The 17,033-nt window shown below is 47.6% G+C and overlaps 1 long non-coding RNA gene across 1 annotated transcript; it reads left to right on the plus strand.

The window, feature by feature from the left end:
* The first annotated feature begins 3,830 nt into the window (after positions 1-3,830).
* Positions 3,831-15,495, plus strand: LOC117079382. Its single transcript, XR_004435411.1, has 3 exons — positions 3,831-4,165; positions 9,055-9,211; positions 15,187-15,495. It is a non-coding gene; the product is annotated as an uncharacterized LOC117079382 (long non-coding RNA).
* The last annotated feature ends 1,538 nt before the right edge of the window (positions 15,496-17,033 follow it).

Consider the following 17,033-nt stretch of genomic DNA (forward strand, 5'->3'; position numbering starts at 1 on the left):
GTCACAACTGAAGCAGAAAGTGCATGTGACACAACCTAACACCCTTCATAATAAAAATTCTCATTAAAGTAGGAATATAAAGAAACTTCCTAAATAATATAAAGAGCATTTATGAAACACCCACAGGTGACATCACATCAATGGTGAAAGACGGAAAACTTTCCCACTCAAGAACAATACAAGGATGCCCACTTTCACCACTGTTATTCAATATTGTATTGACAATTCTAGGCACAGCAATCAAGCAAGAAAAAAAGATGTCCACATTGGAAAAGGAAAACTATGTCTATTGTCACAGAGAGGTATTTTCTACATATACATATACATGTATTTTCTACATATAGAATGTATATATAGAATATAGTCTATATTCTACATATAGAATGCATATGTAGAAAATACCAAAGAGTTCTTAAGAAAGCTACTAGATCTAATAAGTGAATTCAACAAATTTGCAGGGTATAAAATTACCACACAAAAAGCAGTTGTGTTTCTGTACTCCCCCAATGAAAAATATGAAAAGGAAATTTTAAAAATCCATTTACAATAGCATCCAAAAGGTAAAATACCTAGGAGTAAATTTAACTAAGTAAGTGAAATACTTGTACACTGAAAACTACAAAACATTGCTGAAAGAAATTAAAGAGAAGATCTAAATAAATGGAAAAGAAATCCATATTCATGGATTGGAAGACAATATTGTTAAGACGTCAATTCTACCTAAAGAAAACTACAGATTCAATGCAATCACTATTAAGATTTTAACAACATTTGTGAAGAAATGGAGAAGTTGACTCTCAAATTCATATGGATTTTCAGTGAGCCCCAAACAGCCAAAGCAATCCTGAAAAAGAAGAGCAAAGTTGGAGAACTCACACATCTCCATTCGAAAAGTGCTACAAGCTGCAGTAACCAAAACAATGTGGTACTCGCATAAGGATAGATTTGTTGATCAAGGAAATAGAATTGAGAGCCCGGAAACAAACCATTTGTGGTCAATTGAGTGTTAACAAGGGTGCCAAGACTTTCAATGGGGAAAGAATAGTCTCTTTAACAAGTGGTGCTAGGTCAACTGACTATCCACATGCAGAAGAATGAAGTTGGACCCCTTAGTCAACTGGCTATCCACATGCAAAAGAATGAAGTTGGACCCCTTCTTCACATCATATACAAAATTAACTCAAAATGGATCAATGGCCTCAATATAAGAACTAAACTCATAGAATTCCTAGAAGGATACATAGGGATACAGCTTCATGATCTTAGATTTGACAATGGATTTTTAGATATGACACAAAAAGCATGTACAAAAAAGAAAAACTAGATAAACTGGGCCTTGTATGTATTAAAAAATGTGCATCAAAGGACATTATCCTTTGATGTGAAAAGACAACCTATGAAATAGGAGAAATATTTGGAAATCATACATCTGATAAGCATCTGGTATCCAGGATCCATAAAGAACTCTTACAACTCAACAACAAAAGACAATTCTGGTGGGGATGTAAAATGATTCAACCTCTGTGGAAAACAGTGTGGTGGTTCTTCAAAAAGTTAAACATAGAATTACTGTCTGACCCCACAATTTCACTTCTTAGTATATACCCCAAATAATTGAAAACAGGTACAGAAACAAGTATGTGTAACATGCATTTTCATAGTAGCATTATTCACATAAGCCAAAAGGTGAAAACCACCCAAGTCCGCCTACCAACAGAAGAATGGATAAACAAATTGTGGCATATTTATCCAATGAAATTTTATTCAACCACAAAAAGGAATAAAATACAGATACACAATACAATGTGGATGCACCTTGAAAACATGCTAAGGGAAAGAAGCCAGACATGATAAGTAATACACAATCCCATTTATATGAAACAGACAAATCCATAGAGACAGAGCTCACATTGGTGGCTTTCAGAGGCTGAGAGGAAGGGGAAATAAGGAGAAACTGCTTAATGGGTAAGGGGTTTTACCTTGAAGTAATGGAAATGTTTTGGATCTAGAGAGAGGTGGTGGTTGTACCATGTGTACTAAATGCCACCTAATTGTTCACTTTAAAATAATTTAACAAAATCAGCTCCCAATCTACTGCTTCCACTTGGAGCTTTCCCTTCGGCTGGGAGTGGATGGTGACCAAGTGTTCCAGAACAGGTGCTGTCCTATCTCTAAAAGAGTCTATTTTTTTTCTTTAGAGAGTGTGACCAGTGCTCTTCACCTGGAGCCTTGGTAAGCGATCCTCTTTCTGTGCTCTGTGATCTCTGTTGAGGCTCCCTCGCAGGGACTCCACTCTCCAGAGGGAGGTCTGTGGCAGAGTGGAGCCTGTGACTATCAGTGAAATGGGATGTGATGTGTTCCTCGATTTCTCAAGCAAATCTTACACTCTTTCAACTAAACGAATAACATAATCCAAGCCAGGGCCAGCACCACAGCCTGATTTTGCGAGATCACATGAAAAACTGGTTATTACATGATAATAGGTCTTAGGGGTGTTAAAGGAATAGAGGCTTCAGAGGGCTTCTTTAGCATCCACACATTCCAGTTCCCTGTCTTTTACATATGGGGAAACTGAGGCTCAGGCATATTGAAATATGCCTGGAATCTACAGAGACAGAAAGAAGATTAGTGGTTGCCTAGGGTTGGGGTGGTTGGTTGTAAATAGGAAGTGACTGCTTATGGGTACAGGTTTTTCTTTCTTAAAACATTTTTTTTTTTTTTTTTAGACAGGGTCACTCTCTGTTGCCCAGGCTGGAATGCAGTGGTGTGATCGCAGCTCACTGCAACCTCTGCCTCCGGGTCTCAATAGATCCTCTCACCTCAGCCTCCAGAGTAGCTGGGACTACAGGCACCTATCACCATGTCTGGCTAACTTTTTGTAAAGACATGGTTTTGCTGTGTTGCTCAGGCTGGTTTCAAACTCCTAGACTCAAGTGATCTGTGCATCTTGACCTCCTAAAATGCTGGGGTTATAGGTGTGAACCACCAAACCAGGTCAAGTTTTCTTTAGGGATGGTGAAACTATTTGAAAATTGATTGTGGTGCTGATCGGACACCTCTACGAATATACTAAAATCATTGAATTCTACATTTTAGATGAGTGAATAGTATGGTACATGACTTATGTCTCAATAAAGCTACTATATATTATTTTTAAAAATCTGTTGGGCTCACACATGGCTAATAAGTGGCAGGTCAGCTTTCCAGCTCTCTTACCACGACAATGACCTTTCTCTGTGAGCCTCAAATGACCCTTTGTTGTAATACCTGCGTCTTTTGCCAAGACTGGCTTGAATAATTGCTTTGATCCTCTCAATCACTTCCTCATGTGACAGCCTCATGAGTCCACCCCATATGACAAGTCAGACTGTGCATGCTCCACTGGGCTTCATGTTCAAAGTGGCCAAGATCATGCCTAGACCACCTCTATCAGAGTGAAGACAGCTTTGCATTTTGGATACAATATCTGCCCAGGAAGCAAATAATAGAGCATTCAATTTTCAAGGCTCTCCCAATGGTAATGGACCCTGTTGGGAAAGCCCTCCGGACATATGCAGGAGAGGGTCATGTGTGATGAAATGAGAAAGGACACAGCCAATGAGGAGGCCACTTCTGAAACTACCTAGACACAAACCGGATGCGGGGGCCACACGTCTCTTCTTGAAGTCACGTTTCCAAGCTCTCTGGGTAATTGGGAAGTACTTTGAAGAAGCATCAGTGAATTACTGCTAGCAAAAATGCTTTTGTATAAACAGTAACTTCAAAGCACATGGAAATCCCACAGGCGCAAAGCTTGTTTTTTTCCAAACACAAGGGCCTTGCAGCCATTACGCTGACCTGTGTTATAAATGGCTCAGGTCCCGGGTGAGGCTGCTCTTCTACCAGAGGTCCCTCTGATCGCTGTTTTCACCTCCAGAGCTGGGTCCACACAGCACAAAGCCAGGTGGAAACTTGGCAACTGCACTGACTCGGTGAGGGAATCCACTCAGGAAGAGACCAGAGGGCATCATTCAGGCCCCTGCTTGCTTTCCAGGAGGAATCTGCGCAAAGAAACTGGAGAGCTCTCACATGCGCCAGCATTGCCTGGGATGTTTCTCATGTTGAGGGATCTGGTCAGTCTACTTGCAAGGATGCCGTCTTCCAGTAGAGAGGAGCCATACTGGGTGTAAGATGATTTTCCTCAAAATAGCTTCTTCTTTGTACCTACCTCCAACACACTTCCTTCTGTGTCTGCCGTCAGTTCTGGGGCAGGCGGCTGTGCACTTCTGACCTGAGTTCAGTGGTCTGTTGCTTATTTTATCTCCACAAACAAAACAAATTTCTCTCTATTTTATCCTATTTCCTACCAGATAGGATCTTTTGTTTTCACTCACTGCCTTGTCAGCTTCCAATAATTATTTTCTTCTTGAGACCTGTCGAGACACTCAGGGTTCAGTGGTCTGCGGCCAGGCTCTGGCTCAAGGTCGAGGATTCCCTCCTTTTCCTTCCCAGTATTGTCCAGTATCCTGCAGGGCTCCTGTCCCTGGCCATGAGGGCGGGGCAGTGCCGCCCGGCACAGGCACCCTCCTGCTGCTGTGGGTGCCATGGTGACCTCACCAGTGTCATCACCATGACCTCGCCAGTGTCACCACCATTGGGCACATGCCCTGACTCCTTGTGGAGAATGAACATGAAGCCTGGGCAAGAGCAGGTCCCTTTTGACTCCCAGCTCTCTGCCTCATTCTGTTGGGAAAGGTTGCAGTCTCAGAGGCGATGGTACCGTCACCATGTTCAGCAGCACCTTACCCCCGACTTCTGGCTTTGCCTAGACAGCATGTGTCTCATAGGAGATCCAAGAATACTTGCTTAGGAACACTGCAGCCTCATTCCAGTGCCTTTTCAAATAAAAAGAGGTTTTCTCCCTTGCAATCCTTCCTCCAGATTGGGTTTTGTCCTAAACATAGACTTAGTCATGTTGCTTTGATTAAAAATCTTCCATGGCTTCCATTACCCATAGGACAAAGTCCGGATATCCAAGAGTGGTCTATCTGCCCTTCCACGAGCTATTCCCGCTGCCCCTCCTGCCTTCAGCCCTACTCACCCTGCCCTCAGTGTGTCCAGCAGAGCTCCTCTGGCCCTGTAAGGGGCTCCAGTCTCCTCTGTGAGACCTCTCCCAATTTCTCAGAAAATTGTTATTTTCATTAGTGATGATGAGATGACGTTCCTCATAGCGCCCTCTGGACCATCGTGTCTCCCCTATTTCCCCCTATAGGTTGTGAGTCCCTGGACTCTGGCCTAGCGTGGGTTTGAGCACATAGGAGATTTTTGAGAAATATTTGTTGGCCAGTGATCTGTGAGATAAGAATCGAAAGGCTTTCAGTTTCATTCAGTGAGCACTCTTTGAACACTGGCAGGAGGCAGGGGTGATATAAAGATGGATGAGAGATGAATGAGTGAGGAACAAAGTATATCATGTGTGAGTCATGACCTGAGTTTCACTGCGGTGCAACAGAGTCTGGGGGAGGCTGTCAGCAGCATCTCAGGAAGATGTTGCAAAACTGATTCCTGTTTATGGACGTGGAGGGTGAAGGAGGTGTTCATGGGGCATCACCCAGGTGAATGAGGTGTAGTCTGATATTAACTTGCATGTAAGTAGGCAACTTCTTCTTTTAAACGTCAAAAATCATTTAAAAGGATTATCTCTGTCATTTCTATTATAGGGGAATTACTTTGCTCAGACAATGAAATTGCTTTTTTCTTAAGAGTTTAACTCAATTGTGCTGAGAGAATGGTGCAATGGGGTGATTTGGGAGATGAAGGCATTTTATAGAAAGGAAGGCTGAGACACCTCTCCCCCCAAATCTTCTCCTCAGGGCCACAGCAATAGGTATGGACTTGGATTCTTAAAGGTAGGTGATTCTCCAAGTGCGTTCTATAGAACACCAGTCTCTGCAGAGGGGTTCTGGGTATTTGGTGGGAAAAAGTACTGAGGCCAAACACACTGGAAATGTTAGGCAGACTTCTTTCTTGTAGAACCTCCATGAGGGCTATGGCGTATGCCCCCCATTCCAATCATATTTGAGCACAGGTCCCTGTTTTGCCTCATAAACACACATTTTGGAAACGTTGTGCTAAAAAGGAAAGAGCTTTCACAGCCAGATGAGAGTCGACTCCTTCCAATTGTAGCACCCTCTGAGCCTAGTTCTCTCTACTGTAAAATGAGGCAAAATGCCCAGATGCCCTCACAGGCTGTGCCACCGTGTGTGTGACCATGTGCGTGGTCATTCTGCAAAGGTGATATTTACTTCATATGTGATTGCTGTACTCACACTTGGACAACCAGCTCCTGTGCTCAGACAATTTATTTACTGCCTCCTTCATCTTTAGAAGAGCACTGGGTTGTCAACAAGCCTCAACTATCACAGCCAGCAGAGTGAACGGGCATTACCAGAGAGGCTAGGGAGAAAAAGAGTGTGAAGTGAATGTTTTGGGTCTTTGCTTAGGAGACAGCTGAGGGTGGGATGCGAGACCTGGTGATGTGGCGGATCTGATTCTGCATCCAGCCAGCCAGTGCTGAGTTCAGGCCCTGCCGCTGGCGGTGAAGCTCTTGCAGTGAAGGACATGCACGGTCTCCAGCCTCCTTGGGTTACTGTCTGGTGTGGCAGACAGACTTACCAAATAAGCAAAACCAGGGACTGGTGCATGTTTTCTGTGCAGGGCCAGACAGCAGAGACTTGAGACTTGGTGGGCCTCTGGGTCTCTGTTGTAACCGCCCAGCTCTGCCATTGCATGGGGGCGCAGAAGCATCTGTACTACATGTAAGTGCAGGACAGGCTGAACTCCAACAAAACTTTATTTTCAGAAAGGGATGGAGGGTGGCTTTAGACTGCAGGCTGTAGTTGTTTGACCCCTGATCAAAACAATAAATATACAATGGAAGAAGAGATGTGTGGTATATTCAGAGCATATGAAGGGGAATTTAATAAATCTGACTTGAGATTTGAAAGATGAGAATAAATTCAGTAAAGCAGGGAGAACAGGGCACTGTAGATGGGGGTGCTGGAGCGTGATCTGAGATGGAGCCAGGAGGAGGAGGTGGGACCTGCCCTGCTGGTCGGAGTCTGCTCTGAGACCCAGGGACCATGCGTTCTGCAGGGAAGCTGGTACATGCCCTTAGGTTCTGCAGCCGCGTGGGCTGAGCTACCTTCCGGGGCACGCGACACCACCTGGGAAGTGCTGTGAGGTTGGAGTGGAGAGCAAACCTCCTGCAAATCATAGCTAGTAAATGGGCGCATCCACACTGGAGTCGAACACAGGGGCGCGGGCCGTGGGTTCAGGCTGGCCTGGGCATCTGGCTTCCCTGCCAGGATGGCTGCCTCGTTGCTGAGATGGAACACACAAGACAGTCGTGTGGGCAGTGGGAGGCCGCAAGGTCAGCCTGGCGAAGCTGTGTCCAAGGAGGCAAGGATGGGTCTGCAGCTCAGAGGAGAAGCCTGAGTGGAAACTATAAATCTGAGTCATTTTGAAGCCTTGAGAATGGATCTGTACTCAAAGAAGGTATGGAGCCATGCTCGGCAAATGCTACCTGCTTTTGTCAATAAAGTTTTATTGGAACTCTCCTTTGCTTGCACATTGGCTATCTAATGTTGCCATTGTGGGCAGCTGCAAGAAGACCCTTTAAGATTGGCCATCTGACCCCCATAGACAAGGCGTGCTGACCCTTGGCACTCAAGAGTGGGGGAAGAAAGGGGACTCCAAGCCAATCCTAGAAATGCCCCAAGTTTAATGTGCAAGGGGAGGATCTTGAGCTTCCAGGGGCCCTGCCTGGGAGTGACTGGGTGCTTTGGACATAAAAGGCAAGAGAGTTGAGCATTTTAAGGAAGGTGTGGTCACAGTCAGAGCTATGGGGAGGTCCAAGAGAGGTGAGGACAGAACAGCCATCTGTTAAGTCCAGTGCAGGGGCCACTTGGGGCCCTAAGGTCATGAGACTCTGTGCCCCTGGCTTCTACTCAAACACTGGGATGTTTCATTAGAGGGATGGGCAGAAATAAGCCAAGGGCACTGATCCTCATGACCTCCCAAAGGCCCCACGTCCTAGAACCATCACACTGCAGGGTAGGATTTCTACAGATAAATTTTGGGGGTCACATTCAGTCCATGAAACTTCATTCCTGGTCCCCCAATCTTCATGTTCTCATGTGCAAAATACATTAATTCCATCCCATGACCTCAAACATCTTAACTCATTCCAACATTGACTTTGAAATTTAAATCCAAAGTCTCATCTAAATATCAGACGTGAATGAGATTACAGGTACGATGGCTCCTGAGGCACATTTCCCTCCAGCTGGGAGCCTATGAAACCAAACAAGTTATGAGCTTCCAATGTGCGTGGTGGGGCAGGCCTAGGACAGACAATCCCATTCCAAAAGGAAGAAATAGGGAAGAAAAAGGGGTGAAGGGTTCCAAGCAAGTCCAAAACCAGGCAAGGCTTGAGAATAATCTGTTTTGGCTCGATGCTCTGCCCTCCACACCCTCTGCAGTGGGGGAGGGGGGGTTACACCTTCTGGACCCATTGGGGTAGCAATGTCACCTCCATGAGGGTTGAAGGAAAGTAGAAAGGAGAGAACTAGAGGACACAAAATGGAAAGGACTGAGCAACATAGCCAGTGGCAGAAGAAATATTGCAAGCATGACCCAAAGGAAAAGTTTTGCCTTGACTCTCTATAAGCCCCACCATAGCTCCAAGGTTCTCAGTGAAATCTGTCACTGCCATGTGTGTATGTGTGCATGTGTGTGTGAATCAAGGAAATATTTGACCAGTATATTAAGTAGAGAAGAAGAATTCAGGGCAGGCAGGAAGGAGGCAGAACAACCTTGAGAAGTTCTAAGGGATATATTTTCAGAAAGTCTTGGGAGACAACTGGCTTCCTTCCACAGGACATAGGATAGAGGTAGTATACAATATTACCTAGATTGTAAGGCGTGGAGAGTCCCAGTGAACATCTGAACTTCCATAGCTGAGATGTGGGGGCCTAACGATTGTTATTGCTGTCTCCCCTGTCTTGGGTACAGGCTTCCTTATGATGGAAACCTGGTCTGGGTTGCTCATTACTGAACCTCCTCATACCTGGAGCAGTGCCTGGCACAAGGAGCTTACGAATCCTCAGAACAGAAGAAACAGAGACGATTGCTGTCTTCATTTTAGAGACAAAGAGGTGTAGAGAGCCAGGTGAGTAAGCAAAGGATCCCGACTGCTACTTGATAATTTGTTTGCTCCTAATCCTCATGCTGTGTGGCCCAGGTGGGTCCCACTGTCTTGGGCATCTCCGTTGTGTGGCTGTATCCTCTGCCCTGCAAGGCCCCCTTTTATGTTCTGTGCAGAAGGGGCCCCAGGGAGGGTGGCCCTCTGACCTCCTGTTTTATGGTGGTTCTGACTCTAGTGTCTAGCTCAGGAGACTTTACCTCTTCCGGAACACACCCCTCATCCTCTTCACTGATCCCGTCTTCATTCTCGGTTCAGTTCTCACTCATCCTATGGTTTTAGGTGTACACTCAGTTATGTGGGCATGGTTGACATGACATGAACTGAAATGTCACCCAAGTATGGCTAGCTCTAATCCCTATTTCTACTCTTGATTCTTATTAGAAAATTGCTTTTGACATACATGTTTAAAAGGTTGCATAAGTGGCCAAGTGTGAGTGGGTGGGGTGGGAGTGTGGGGCAGAGCCTCTCATCTCAGAGTGTTGGCCTTTTGTGGGAATCACAGTCATCAGCAGTAGCTTGGGTAGGAGAGTGACAAGAAGAAAGGCCTTGCCTAAGGATTACTTGGAATATAAAAGGTGCTATTATTTACCTTGTTTATGGAGTTGGTTAAAAATCCTTCAATGGCTCTACTCTTTAGAAGCCAAAGTCTAAATTCTAGTCTGGTTTGCAAGCTCAGCTTTCCATCAGGCTTACCCCCACCCCAGCTTCCTCCTCGTTGGATCACTGATGGGAGGCCTTGTGTGCTGCTGGTGGCTGCGCAGAGGGACCTGGCCCATTAACCAAATCAAATGCAAGACCACCAGCAGTGGGCTCTGTGGACATCCTCAGGCAGGTCCTGGAGGTGATGTGTGTGAGGATGTTCATCACGGTGTTCTGTGGGGGATATGAACTTGGTGCATCCTGGATGCTGGCCTTTGAGGCCTGGATGAATGGAAAATGGTGTGTTCGGACCATGGAAAACGTGTCCTGCGAAGGACTCGGCGTGCACATAGAGACTGGGACAGTCTTAAAAACATAGCACTTGGCTAAAAAAAAATAGGCAACAAACAAGATGAAATACACAATCGTTTACATCAATCAAAAATATATGCACACAAGACCATAAAACACCCTTTGTAAGAACACGTTCAAATAAGAAGAAATGCATCATAAAGACACTGCCTTTGAAGGAGAAGGGAATGAGAGTGATATATGGGACACAACGGAATTTAAAAATCACAGCAAAAGGGTCCTTGCACCAGCCGTGAACTAAGGAGTATGAGAAACTCCCTCATCCACAGCGGATGTTTAAAAATCCAGCAGGGCTTTTCTCTTCAAAAGTCTAATCCTTATAACAAGTATTGGAGAGGATGTGGAGAAATTGGAACCCTGCACGTGGTGTGAATGTAAAATGGCACAGCTGCTATCGAAAAGAGTAGGGAGCTTCCGTAGAAATTAAAAATAGAGTTACCCTGTGATCCAGCAAGTCCATTTCTGATATGGACCCAAAAGAAGTGAAAGCAGGATCTCAAAAAGGTATATGCACACCCATGTGCAGAGCATCACTACTCATGATAGCCAGAAGGTGGAAACAGCCTATGTGTCCATCGACAGATGAATGGATGAAGAAAATGCGGCCTGTACATACAGTGGAATATGATTCAGCCTCGAAAAGGAAGGAAGTGCTGACACGTGCTACAACTTGGATGAACCATGAGGATATATGCTGAGTGAAATAAGCCAGTCATAAAAGACAAATACTGCATGATTCTGCTTCCATGATGTACCAAGAATAGCCAAACTCATAGAGGCAGAAAATAGAATGGTGGGTGCCCGGGGCAGAGAAGAAAGGGAAAGGGGAGTTATTGTTTAATGGATACAGAGTTTCAGTTTTGCAAAATGAAATGAGTTCTGGAGATGGCTGGTGGTGACAGCGGCCCAACGCTTTGCATGTGCTTGGCGCTACTGGACTGTACACTTAATAATGGTTAAGAGGGTAAGTTGTATGTCATGTATATTTTACCACAACAGAAAAATGAAAAAAGATGGCATCCTTGATAGGTGTAGTGGTCTGGAGAATGGTCTGTGGTCCAGTGCCCACTTGCTCTGCAGACCTGATCCTCTCCATAGCACCCTCCTCTCTCCAGCTCCCACCTGCTCCCCATCCCAGGCTGGGGACAGTGACCCTGTTCCTCTCTAGGTGTCTGCACATGCTGTTCCCTTGCCAAAAGATACTCGTCCTGCTCTCATTGCTTGAGTAGCTCAGCTGTCTCAATTCTACTTCCACAGCTGGCTTGCCTTGATTCCCAAACATGATTAACTTTCTCTCCTCAGCTCTCATAGTAGCCTCTGTCCCCACAGAGTGTGCAGATGGCCCCCTTCCCCTCCCTCACCTCGGGGCAATGGGGCCCTCCACAGGCCTCAGCCATGTGTGCTGGCGCCCATGGACGTCGGCAGGCATCCTCTATCGAGGGATGTTTTATTTTCTAAGGAAGCCCAAACAGTTAGCTGCTCAGGATAGTAATAATCTTGCTTTCCGATAAATTTTGGAAGTAAGAACATAATTTTGACCATTTTGTTTTAACTGGGAATTCTTTTTGAAACCTGCCTCCCTGCTGGCTGGCTCTTCCGTGTTTGCACACGTGCCGACATGTGGGTGGCACCTGCCCTATTTGTGCTCTTCATTGTTTGCTACCAGGATCAGTGGCTAACAACAAACAGCCCATGGCCCCGGGGCCTCCTCCACTGCTGTCTCCTGGGAGAAGGGCCGCTCTCACAGCCAGCCATGTGCACATCACCCCATTGGTGCCCACAGATGGCACTGGCCCCTTCCGTCAAACCCAGGCCAAGCTCCAAACACAGACTGTCTTTGGAATGAGGGTAAAGCATTGAAAGAAAGAACAGATTTAAATGGAGCATTGTCCCACCTGGGAGCTGTGACTCCAGCTTGGCCCTCTCGTGCCCCTTGTTTTGGGGCCCATGCCCTGCCCTGTCCTCTGAGACGCTCCTGGTTTGGGTGGCTCTGAGGGTACATTCCTGCTTCCAGGCTGGGCACTGATCGTGTGTCGTCGGTGCCTTTGCTCCTGAGTCCACACAGCTGGTGGGTCCCCAGGGACACAGGTGCCTGTGCTCAGCAGGGCTGGAAGGCCATTCGGAAGGCTGTGGGGTCAGGATCCTTGCCTCCGGGGGGCACCTTAGGCAGCACCCAGCCTTTTCTAGTATCCAGCTCCATGCCCCACCCACCTCGTGCCTTGCCTGAGAAGTGAGACAGATGGCCTCCCACACTGCCCATGTCCTCCCGTCACCCATGGTAGCCTGGTGGCTGGGGACCCCGGACCGCAGCTCTGGCCAGCACTTGGGTCTGCCCTGTCGGGTGGGCAGTGGCAGGGCCTGGACGGAGCCTCCATGCAGAGGACACAGCGGGCTCGCCCACACTTTCATAACCACACAGAGCTGTGAAAGGTTCTGTCCCAGGGCTCCTGCACAAGGCCGGCTGCCCAGCCTGGCTAATTTGTGTCCTTTCCTGAACACACAGCTCACCGAGGATCGCCAGGCTTGGCAGTCTTTGAAAGAAGACTTTCTTTCCATTTTGGCAACTCTCTCTTTAAAGACACTGCATTCTTTTTATTGGATGGGAAATAATTTCACAAGTAACGCATTTACTTTAGTAATAGGCCCCCGCCCATCCTCCCACCCTGCACCTCCCACCAATCGAGTTTCTCTCTTATCGAGTTTTTTTTTCTTTTCTTGGCCTCTGGTGTTAATTGTCACGAGGTCAAAGTATAAACTCTCTAGAGGATCCCAGCGTTGTAAGGACTTGACTGGAGATCAGAAACAAATTGCAGTGAAGCAAAAACATCAGGGCCGCAGTGCCGAAAGCTGTGAGCCTCCCAGACGGCCGCCGTGGGTGCCGTGCTCGGCCGTCTGGCGCCTGCGTGGCTTGGCTTGGCAGCCTCTTACTCAAGCTCTGTTTTCCTTGGGGGGCGGGAGCGGGGGAGGGGGTGGAGGGTGAACCAGGGAAGGAGGGAGGGCAGGACTGAAGGAGTTCAGTTGCCCTTTGCCTTGTGATTTATATCTGGTGGAGGAGCCCTGTTCCGCTTCTTCTAGCTGGAATGCTGGGACATGCTGTTTCAATATGAGATGATCAGCTGGGCCCTCTGTGGAATGTCCCCGGAGACTGCAAACGGCCTCTCAACAGGGTCATTTGTTCAGTAGGATTCTAAGTCGCGTTCTCCAACATCTGCATTCTATTAATACCTTCAGAATATTTCCATCAGCTCTGGGAAATCAGGAGATGCCTTGAGAGATGTTCGGCATCAAATCTTGGAGGCTTTTTAACAAATATTATTCTTGTGAAGCTTCTGTGTTTTGTGGGAAGAACGACCCCCTCCCCCCGCAACTCCACCTTGTCCTTTTTCCTTTACTGTCGTGCAGGTGGATGTTCACGTCCACCCAGTGAGATCCAGGGCGAAATGTGTTGGGCGGACCTGCGGTTGACAGGGATCCACAGCAGAAGGCGAATTGATAAACACATGGGGCAGAGATGGCTGCAGATAGACACTGTAGGGCACTTGCCTAAGACCACTGGGGGAAAGGCTATGCTGGAGGGGCCCTGGACCAGGGCCAGCTTCCCAGTCCACGTGGGGCCCTGTCGTGTCCTTTGAGGGCACCATGGCCTGGCCTCTGGGGACAGGAAGGAAGAAAGATGGGGAGGGAGGAGGGGAGAGAAGGAAAGCTCTGAAGAGAGGGGTGCAGTGAGGTGATGGAAGTGAGGAGGATTTCATTAAAGAAAAATAAAATAGGTGTAATACCTAGAGCAAATAGAAATGAGGCTTCCATCAGTAGAACGGCCGTGGTGAGAATGTGAACCTGAGATGCAGCTACAGCCTCAGAGGCGGGTGGCCCAGCACACTTGACCCTGTGAGGAACTGGCCACATGGAGGTATTAGCGGGGTGTCGTGAAGGTGGAGGGTTTCTTGGGAAAGACAAGGAAGAGGAGAGGGAACCTGCAATCCCAAGGACATGCATTTAATGCAAGGGGCACTCAGCCACGTTTCACTATGTGCAGACACCAGGCTAGATGCCCTGTAAGGTGGATCCCGATGCGAGGGAAAGGACCATCAGAAGGAAGACGCCAGGGACATGGGTCTGCCCTGAGAGCTCCACTGTCCCCTCACAGGGGAGGTCCCAGCATGCCCAGCCCCGCCTAGGGGAATCAGAATGCACATTCACTGACAGTACCAGGCCCACTTCTTCCTGGCTGTGGCAGCCCCTTAAACCTGTGTCAGGGCAGATGCTGAAAGAGTGAGGCCAGAAATGTTCATTTGGTCATTAGCTTAAAAGACTACAAAATAAGTCTCCACATGTACTTCGTCACTTAAAATTCTAGTGTGTAGGGTGAGATGGGCAAATTATAAGTCTTGATAAAAGTTATGGAGCAATTTTCTTGGAAATTCAAAGGAAAGCCAGAGTCTGCTAAGACCTTGGATGGTGATGAATTGCTTCCTGGTCATGATCTCCTCTGCCTGCTGGAGGCCCAGGGCTGGATGATGTTGGGGGAGAGGTTCGCTGGACAGAGGGAGCCAGCACGCGCCACCTAATTCGTCTGGGGCCAAGTAATCTGCTGTCCCTCTGCCTCAGGGAGGGGTCTATGGGGCACACTCTGCTTGCTCCTGGGCCCCTGCAGGGTCACCCTCCCCAGCCTGGAGGCCCCACATTCTGAATCACAGCCTCCCATCTCTATGCTCTGTGAGCAGAGGCTTCAGAAGGGCAGTCATGCATGTCTTGGCTTTATATCTCCTTTCCCTTTGTCAAAATTATGCAAAATCTCCAGGAAAACAAATAATCAGTTACAACAAATAACTGGAGTCAGATCTCTGGCTCAGGAAATTCCTGGGCTCACGTGTTTGCTCGGAAGAGGTTCCCACAGCCCGGCCGTTATTTTTTATCTATCCCCGCAGGATGTCCTCCTCCTCTCGCCTCCAGGGTCCCCTGCTTCCTGTCCGCATTCCCACAGCTGCCGAGGCCGCAGCTCCAGTGCGCGAGGAGGGTCCTCAGTGTCTGCCCGGGCTGGTAGCTCTGCGCAGAAACGTGGCAGATGTGCAGCATCAGGAATCAAAACAGTGTTCCCACCACGCAGCACATTCTTCCTCCCCAGTCCTGTTCATTTCCTCTCCATGGGATGTGGAGCAATTTCCCTCATCTGTTGCTCACTCAGTGGGTTTGGGATTTTGTGAATTTTACATTGATACTTAGATTCTTCCTGAATCTGTTCCAAGAGGAAAAAAAAAAAAAAATAGAAACCATGATTCGGTCACAGACTGTTTCTGCTTAAGGGGTTTCTGGTTTTGTGTGAGACACAGGTGAAGCTGGGGAGCAGAGGAAGGAGATGGGCGACCACATGGGGTCCTGAGTCTTGGCATCCCAAGAATGCCCTTGATGAACTGGGATCCTCTGTTTCTGGAGAAAATATGAAAAGTCTGCAAGATAAAAGAAGAAAGCAAAAGGCAGTTTCTGTTCATTGTGTGCTGGACGAATTCCATGCAGCACTACTGCAATACTGCTTTGGCACAGAGGGTGCTCTGGTGGGAGGTGGAAAGAGGGCATGCACTCAATATGTGACCGCCGTCCAGAGACTGTGGAAAATAGCCCACTACAGCAGCTTCCTCCTGCACTCCCAGGCTCTGCAAGGCCCCCTTGACTCCAACTCTTTGTTTTCCTCTTCCGTTAGCAACCGGGAAGGCAAGCTCACATTCGCGGCTCCTCACGGGAGCCGCCCCTTTTCGATGTCATCTCATTTGATGCTCACAACACCAGTGCAAGCAGCAGTATGCCCATTTTATGGATGAGGAAACTGGGCTCAGAAAGAAATCTTTTTTTTTTTTTTTTTTTTTTTCATTTGGCTTCTTGCCGCTTGAGAGAAATGGGCTGTTTTTCAGGGACTCTCATTCTTGCTGCCTGATTTCCCCCTTGGTCCCAACAGTATAGTGGGTTTCACAGATGCTGTCCCGGGGGAGCAGGGCTCCCCCAGTGTCTGCACACACGAGGTGCCAGTCATGTGTTGAAGGGAGTCAAAGCCCCCATCTGTGTTCTTCATGCAAAGGTGGAATGGGCAGGAAGCGCCTAGCAGCTTTGCTCTGTGACCTTTCAGTTTTGTGTGTGTTCAAATATTCCCACCAGCTCATGGGTCTGTTCGCCTTACACTGGGGGTGGAAAAGGTTATTGACTCTTTTTGCACTCCTAAGGCAAGTCTATGAAATACTTTTCTTTCCCTGCCCTGCTTAGAAGGCCTGGAGTTCTGCATCTCACCCCCATGGGCGCCGCTGGGCAAGGCTGGCCTCCTGGGAGCCGGTTTCAGTGTTGCAACGGTCCTGCAGGAACCTATTAATAGCCTTTATTTCCAGTATGTGCCCTGTAAAGCCAAGCCTCATTTTTAGCAGCTCTGTTACTCACAATTCTAGGAAAAATTTCCTTTGAATGTCTTCCTGCCAGAAGACTGGCGGTTCAACTCCCTCCACCTCTTAGGGAAGAGGGGAGAAGAGGAGCCCAAAGACAGACAGTGGAGACCCATCCTTTACAGGAGCTGCTCACACCCTAGCTCTTCCTGAAGAGGCACCACCTTTGTTCAGAGAGCTGCCTGGATGGGCTTCCTGGAGGAGGAGGGTGGGATGATGCTTGGCCGCCTGACACTGAAGTCATGCTTGACTCATCTCTTCCTTCCACGCTGCTCGCCCAGTGCGTCACACATTCGATCAGCTTCCCCTTCAAAGTACGTGCAGAAGCCAGCCCTTCTCACCACATCCAGCTC

This window comes from Trachypithecus francoisi, unplaced genomic scaffold, assembly GCF_009764315.1.
Source record: "Trachypithecus francoisi isolate TF-2019V2 unplaced genomic scaffold, Tfra_2.0 Lachesis_group7, whole genome shotgun sequence".
Taxonomy (NCBI): Eukaryota; Metazoa; Chordata; class Mammalia; order Primates; family Cercopithecidae; genus Trachypithecus; species Trachypithecus francoisi.